The sequence below is a fragment of the Akebia trifoliata genome, chromosome 7 (genome assembly GCF_017979445.1).
Source record: "Akebia trifoliata isolate Shusen 1 chromosome 7, ASM1797944v1, whole genome shotgun sequence".
Lineage (NCBI taxonomy): Eukaryota > Viridiplantae > Streptophyta > Magnoliopsida > Ranunculales > Lardizabalaceae > Akebia > Akebia trifoliata.
In genome coordinates, this window is record NC_141381.1 from 24,638,343 (window position 1) to 24,644,844 (window position 6,502).

A 6,502-nucleotide genomic window follows, 5' to 3' on the forward strand; every position below is an offset into this window, starting at 1 on the left:
GAACTGATATTGGAAACTAAAACTAATATATATATTTTGATAAGCACTTTTATAATGCAAAAATCATTAATCCATACTAAACCATTACTATTGTTATCAAGAATACCAAATTCTCATCGAAAGACATATTACTAGACTATAAACCATTTGCATTGCTTAAAATAATCAAATAATTCAATACAAGTAGAACCATTGAAGATCTCCTAGACTAATCCTATATCAATTGTAACAGAAATTCAGTGTAGGACCTTATGCTTGTTTGAATTCACTGCATCGATATGGTGGTCTCTTTGTTCCAAAATTTTGGGTAGCTTTTTTGAATTTGGAGTAACTATAGTTCAAACTATGTATATATATAAATTTTGGGTGAGGTGGCACTACGACGGTCTATGTTTCCAATTGCATTTAATATATTAAATGCAATGACTTACTACCATCTATTGGCTGAAATATCTCATGTTATAGTTCTGATAGCTCTGTTTCTTTTGGGAATTACTGATAAATTTTGCACTATTCTGATAGTTCTTGATATGGGCATACATTCCTGAGCCTTGGCTATATTCTATAGGAATCACTTACTATCCAAGCAGGTCGATGAGCTTGGTTGTCTTGTTCATTCTTTCTTATATTATTTGAGCAATGATATGCTGTTATACTTTCCTTGTTGAATCATTGTCTTTTATAAACTAAATAGAACACTTTCATTGTTGGAAAATATCTCTACAATCGAGTGATGATCAATAAATATAGTTTTGGACCTTATAAGGGTCCATCTCCCCTTGGTCAAAGCACACGAATCAACAAAAGCTCAAGTGTTCCTCAATTTAATTGGGAGATCTTTCCCTTATTAATATTTATTTGTTCATTTTAAAAGAAACTTTTTTACTTATCAAAAAAAAAATTTGTTAGTTATTCTGATATAAACATAATTCCTTCCTCACTCAAAGAGTGTCTGCTATGATACATAAAAGAAGAATTTAAGAGTATATAGTGGCTATATGGGGAGAGATATCTTTGTACTTTATCCTATTAACAACTTCTTGGATCTTCAATCCTAGTAACATAATCAATTAATTATATTCATGCCAATAGTCGATTTTTGGCCCAAGAGTTACCTTTGCTGGGAATATTTTGTCAATCCTTGTGCTTGACTAAACTGTAGGATTGAAATTTCCCATTTAGGGTATTGGGCATTTACAGCTCCGACTTATGTTATGGTTACAATAGCTTTAGCAATAAAATGAAACTACTTGTTACAATAGTTTTCATCTTTGAATCTTGGGGTTCAGTTACTTTCTAATATGCTCATACGACATACATCTATTACATTACTTGTGCCTTTGTTTCAGCATTTTCTACATATAAACAACAATGGTTATTGTCCATCGAATCTATATTTATCAAATGTTCTATATCTGTTGGATAAATAAAGATGAAATCATAGATAAGCAATCACAGACCAGCAACTTAGCCATGACGAATGCTTGCAGAAGACCTGAATTTCATCCTACATGCTTAGAAGAAGCTTATGAACATAATCGATGCCTTTGCGTGCTAAATATGCTAAGACCTTTTACTTTGGTTCTCTCACTCACCCTTAATTTCTTTCTCACCAAGTACATATACTCACAATCACATAATTAACTATCGGATTTATGTATGATTTGGCTATTAATTGACCATATTTCAGGAACATTATTAATAACCGAGGAACGTCAAAAAGCGATATGGGCTATTTATGGTAAATTGTTATAGATGTATTTGATGATTAGCAAATAGGATTGAATTGGTATATATATATATAGATGTTGCAAATAATGAATTTAAATAGTGTGGTGTAGAATGACAGATGAGCTGGTTGGCGGCCTCAATGCCATCCATATGAGCACCGTAGTTCTTGATAGATGGGAGGAGAGACTTCTAGATATCTTCAATGGACGCCCTTACGATATGTTCGATTCTACATTAACTACTATTGTCTACCAATTCCCCATAGACATCAAGGTACTAATAAAATTAATTTAATATCTTTTTTCATTATACAAAGATTACTCTAAACTGAACAAGAAGTTAAAATTTTGAGTGTTGTAGCCCGTCAAGGACATGATCGAAGGAATGCGAATGGATACAAGGAAATGTTGGTACCAGAATTTTCAAGAGCTTTCTCTCTATTGCAACTATGTGGCTGGAACGGTCGGCCTAATGAGCGTTCCTGTTATGGGAATTGCACCTGAGTCTCCAACTTCTATCCACAATTTATAAAGCTGCGTTCTATTTAGGTATCGATAATCAACTTACTAACATCCTCAGAGATGTGGGAGAAGAGTAAGTCTATATTATACATCCTATTCTATTTTGTGTTTCCTTTTTCAAAAAAAATTTCTGTAAAATTCTCCTCTTTACAGTGCTTTGAGAGGGAGAGTGTGTCTACCACAAGATGACCTTGTAGAGTTCGTTTTTATATGATTTTCTTACCAAAGAAGATTGAATATATACAAAATAGAATTATTAGTTTTATATAAAGGATTCAATGTCTCAGATTATTGATCCTGCACGTGTATCCAATATCAGAAAAGAGCACTAATTTATTATTGTTACTTTTCTTTTTTCTGGAAACTATGAAAATAATGTAAAGATTTTGTAGGATTTTATTCTAAATACATCATGTAATTGAAAGTTTGTTAACAACTGTATATTGCTTGTGTCCTATTACTTTCCTGCTACTTCCATTAATTCACTTGTTCCTTATTTTACAGAAAGAAATTTCCCAACTTACATGTGAATGTGAATGCCACATTGGAACACAATCTGGTGGGATGGACCAGGTGAGATATCTCTTTCTTCATGCTTATAGTTTTGATGGATTTCTTTTTCTACCCAAGAAGCTAGAGAGAGGAAATGATGCATGCATGCTCTCTTTTGAAATATAATACTTTTTTTTTTCATTCTAAGTTTCCAACTTCCCAAGGAGGGGAGTCTGTTAGTGGTGTATGTTGGTTTGACATTTGAATGAAACATAAATATTTGGCTTCAGGTCAATCTTTATTTTTTCTCACTGTGTTGTCGAAGGTGAATGTGTCAGCTTGCAAAGTTGGTTTAAGTATGTGAGGGTTGATACCACGACCTAGGTTCAATGCTTGCCTTCACATACTAATGACTAACCTAACCACTAAATATGCTTTGCTTACAAAAAGAAACTGTGTTGTCAAAGGTGACTACTTTTTTTATGGAACTTAGGTTATATAGGTGAGGCAAACACTTGGCTTTTTAGGTGACTACTTAGATAACCTTAAAATCTAAGTATTCACCTGTAATGTTTGGTTATAGTTAATACAAGCTTCTCGGAACATTGTGAATATGATAAGCTTACTGTTGCAAGCTTATAGTATATTACATTATCTGTATTTTATTTATGGTGCCATACATTCATATATGCATTTATAGTAAAAATATTCGTGAATGCGTAATTTGTTTTTCGATTTCGTAGATACATGCTTGGTAGATTGTAGTTTATGTTTGGTAAAATATTCATTTACAAGTTGTGGTATCTTTTTATAAACAAGTGATAAGTGACATTTGTAGTGCCAATAACAGCTCTTTTTCTTTATATAATTATAGGTTTTATTTTGGAATGAATATTTTATTATTTTTTTTTACAACATTAGAAGCGGTTTTGAACTGCCTCTAATGTTGTTTTTTTTTTAAACTAATTTGTTATTAGGGGCGGTTTTCAAATTGCCTTTAAAATATAAAAATTGCCCTTAAATAACAATATTTAGAGGCGGTTTTAAAACTACCTTAAATTATTATTAGCCTCTAAAATATAAGAACCACCCTTAAATCATATTCTTTAGAGGCGGTTTTTAAACCGCCATTAAATTATTATTATTAGTGGCGGTTTTCAAATAGCCTCTAAAAATATAAAAAATACCCTTGAATCATTATTTAGAGGCGATTTTAAAATCGCCCTTAGTCGGCCACTAAAAGGAATCAGCGACGCCACTATAGTGGGCGGTTTGATTAAATCGCCCTTAAATATATTGGAGGCGGTTTAGTCGATATTGGTGGCAGTTTAAAATCGCCTCTAAATACCTCATATTTTGTAGTGAAGACCCAAACTGAGTGACAAATTATAGAGAGAGTTGTAGAGAACAGGAGACTTTTGGTATATTTCAGCTTATTTGGTCATTTCAGTTATTTTGCTTGTGTCTTGTGATTCCTTTTCATCTAACGAATGTACGTTTGTTTTAAATTCCATTTGATTCATAATTTCAATTGATTTGTGTGGACATTGTTGACCAAAAGTGTTCTTTTGAGTTATTCTCTAACTGGGTTTTTAGGGCTTATTACACAGTTTGGGCTCTTACAGCCTTTAAGGAAGCTATATATGACTTTCCTTTTCGGGTTTTGTCGAATTGGAATGCTTTGGAGGCAGATCCTTGCAATTGGACAGGCATTTCATGTTCACTTGCTCAAGATCATGTTTTAACTCTATAAGGAATCTTTTTTGTCTATTCAGAAACCAATTTTGTAGACAGATGCCACTTTGTAAATGATGTAAAATCAGAGTAATAATATGTATTTGTAGGCTTCAAATACAAGTTACTTATGAAACAAAGTTGATTTTAGACAACTCTATACAAGATAATGAATCAGGCTAAGTATAAAATCTCAACTTAGTTTTTTTGTTGCAATTTTGGCAAGGTCACTAGTAGAAAAAAATAATACTATTTTATGCATATCTCTCTCTCTCTTTTTTTTTTTTTTGGGATGCCATAGAGTGTCCCCACATCCTTTGAAAATAGGACTAGTCCATCCTGAAAATGCCCTCGATCCACGGGGTGCACAGATCCGCTTTTGACCCTTGAGGTTTGGGAGTCGCCACCTAGTTATTATGGTCTAGGAACCAAACTGACTCTACAATGGATAAAAAAGAACTAATCTACTACAGAAATCTGAATCCGAGGATCATATTACGGGGTTGGAAGGTGTTAGGCACCAACCCCGCCTGACCAATACCGGTCTCTACTTATTCCAAATATAACTACATCGCTAATGATAAAACCTAGATTAAAAAATAATGAAAAATCTTACCTTCGATCTGCAAAAGTACTATTCCCTCAGATCTGGTGAAAATAGCTCCTTGTACCGTACTTCTTGCTTCGTTCTGTCTCCGGATCTGATTTCTGATCTCCGAGGCAAGATATCTCCTTCTTGGATCTGGATGCTTTGAATTTGTTGTTGATTTTTGGAGTATTTTTTAAAAGTTTTTAGGTATTTTTTAGGCTAAAATCGAAGTAGGGGTGTTAGGGAAGGAGTTGGGGCTCCAAAATTAGGGTTTTGGGGAGGTTGTGGAGGCTTCTTCACCTACTTTTTCTAGGATTTTTTCTTTTATCCGAAAATAAGGTGTGGGAGCTCCTATTTATAAAGTTTTTAGAAGCATTAGGGTTTGATTAGGGTTTCTTTTAGAGTTTTAATTAGGGTTTTGACTTTGGTCTCATGAGATGGACTTAGTCTTTAGGGCTTGGTTTTGACTTTAGTCTTATGAGATTGACTTGATTAGTTTAGGTTAGGATTTTGACTTTAGTCTTATGAGATTGACTTGATTAATTTAGATTAGGATTTTGATTTAGGATTTTGACTTTAGTCTTATGAGATTGACTTTAATACTTGACTTTAATATTACTTAATTGACTTTAATTTTGACTTTAGTCTTATTTGATTGACTTTAATATCTTAACTTTAGTCTTGCTTGATTGACTTTAAATTTTTGGTGAACCCCTCTCTATTATATCTTTAATTCTTTGGACCCCCAAATGGAAGGGTCTTTAAAGAAATATCTTGCGAACCATCAACAATTTTGCCTGAAAGCCTGATTGATCGATTTCTTTGTTCACATTTTAAAATTAATTTTATTAATATTTCACTTTACATTATTTAATGGTTTATTTATTAACTTCAAATATTTTAATTATTAAAATTGTGAAATTACCATTTTGCCCTCGGAGAGGATTTTTTACGTTTTAAGTCGTTTTTCCATGTTTCAGGATGTTTTGGAATCAGTTTTTCGTAAGGAATTCAATGGGAATGTTGGTTTTTGTCATTTATGAAGTTTTTTGTATGAAATGGTCGTGAACTTTATGAGGGGTATTTTCGTAATTTTGTCAAATTTTGTGAAAATTGGCGAAGTGGTTTACTTGATTTCGATTTGTTGTTTTATATGTTTGAGGGGGTTTTTCTAAGCGTAATGAAAGCTCTAAGGTTGTTTTGATGTTAGGGGTATTTTGGTAATTTGGTTATTTTTAATGATTTTTATCGTGAAGCTTCTTTTTGATTTGCAAGATGATGATTTCTATGTTTCTAGGGTCGTATTTTCCTAGTGTAGCGTGATTTCTAAGTTTTGTCAGTTCGAGATACCTCATCCGGATTTCTGAAACATATCTGGTAACAAAATAAAGTATTGGAATAGACATCCATCATTGGGAACCTTTGCAATCGGGTT

At 32.8% G+C, this 6,502-nt stretch overlaps 1 long non-coding RNA gene across 2 annotated transcripts; it reads left to right on the forward strand.

The window, feature by feature from the left end:
* Positions 1–201: 201 nt before the first annotated feature.
* On the forward strand, positions 202–3,468 carry LOC147398502 (uncharacterized). 2 transcript variants are annotated; one of them, XR_015179913.1, is made up of 4 exons: positions 202–1,741; positions 1,842–2,004; positions 2,092–2,325; positions 2,757–3,468. It is a non-coding gene; the product is annotated as an uncharacterized LOC147398502 (long non-coding RNA). The 2 variants fall into 2 exon arrangements; XR_015179914.1 differs by having other exon boundaries at positions 2,092–2,279; positions 2,757–3,466.
* The last annotated feature ends 3,034 nt before the right edge of the window (positions 3,469–6,502 follow it).